We start from the raw sequence: 1,701 nt of genomic DNA, 5'->3' as shown, positions 1-1,701 counted from the left end.
TATAAATAGTTCTTTAAATGTAATATTTTCCATTGAGTCAACCAGTCTGAACAAACAGTAAAGCTGTTTACTCATACTTATGCAACAATTTTAGAAATGAGTCAGCCTCCAATAGGACAATGAAAGCAAGTTAAGCATCCAGTTTATAGACTCATGCCCCTTGATGATGATGAGAAAGTTGGAAAACAGCCAATCCAGGTGAGGGCTGTCTGAGTCCTCACCTTAAACTCCAAACTTCCTCTTTTTTTTTTCTTTTTTTTAACTCCCAGAACATCTCAGTTTGTCATTTTCTACTTCCCACTGGAATTTCCCAGTACACTTCGGATGTACACTGCCTAGCCCCTTCTGGTCATATTTGTGTTACTTATAGCATCCAATGCTGTATGATTGACCTTGCTCTATTTGCTTTCTTTGTCTTCTTAAAAAATGTTTTTCATTCAATCACGCATACACATTTTACTTTATAACATTAATTACAATTGTGTAATGCCATCATTTACAGTCCTTTATTGGACCCTCAAGGTAGCCTCCTTATCCTTTCATCCTACCCATCTATTTGCTAACTTCTACTCCCTGTCCCTTGCTTCCCATCTCTGCCTGCCAACTCTCCACAATGGGTTTTGTCTGTGTATAAACTTATCCTTTCTTTCTTCTGCCTCCTTAATTTAATCAGTTATTTATGTCCCGTTAAGATTATTAATTGCAGTGAATCCATTACAGTGTTCATTGGCTATCCATTCTTTTCCTGTTCACTCTGACCCAATAGACATCTTACTTTTATAACAGTGGTCTTATACAACATTTATTATTTTGTAACTTAGTTATTTCACTCTGCATATCTTAACAGAAGAAGACTGCATCACCTTTCTCCTGTGGAGTGGCTGTTAAATTCAAATGGCCAAGCTCTCAGTTAGCAGTCCAATCCTTAACTTACTATGCCATAAGTGCTCCTTAAGAACCCTTTAAAATTTTTATTATTCCCATTTTACAGATGAAGAAAAATCTGAAATTATAAGAGACCTAATAAATTGCCTCCAATCATATTGCAATCAAGTTGTAAAATAGATTTGAAATAAAAATCTATTTGCTGCCAATGCTCATTTTACCAATTACAATATTACAGAGCAAACTGGTCAGAAAAGCATTTAATTTTCTTTTCATCTCTGTATTGCATACAAATTCTATGTATGCCCTCAGATTTCATATAACATTCTTCTTGCCAAAAGAGTCATCTATATCCCAGATAGCATCTCTATCACTTTTGCTAGCTCCTCTTTCTGTGAGGAATATGAATTGAAACCCTAGGTGAGCTGGGGTATTTTGCACACATTAGATGTTATTTGCTTCAGGTAGCTGTAACTTTTTATCAGTGTTGAATATCTTAGGCAAAAAATATTGCACTTTTGTTTGATACAGGGCTTTACTTTTATGAAACTGGATATTGTTTAATAGAAATATGTACTCCTTCTTTATTTTCTCCTTATTCCCCATTCTTGTTCATTCTAGTCATTAGTCTTTTTTTTTTAGTCATTAGTCTTAATGGAAGCATCAAAGTTAAATTATGTGTAAAATAGAACCAATCATGAATTGCAAACTTCACAGATTCCTAGTATACCATTTAAAATTGATTTTAATATGTGTATCAGCATGTTGAAGACATCAACAAAATTCTGCTACTGTTTTGTTGTTGTTGTTGTTGTT

Source organism: Elephantulus edwardii, unplaced genomic scaffold (genome assembly GCF_000299155.1).
Source record: "Elephantulus edwardii isolate Elephantulus edwardi_28Jun2011 unplaced genomic scaffold, EleEdw1.0 scaffold00177, whole genome shotgun sequence".
Classification (NCBI taxonomy): domain Eukaryota; kingdom Metazoa; phylum Chordata; class Mammalia; order Macroscelidea; family Macroscelididae; genus Elephantulus; species Elephantulus edwardii.
This window is presented reverse-complemented; position numbering follows the sequence as displayed.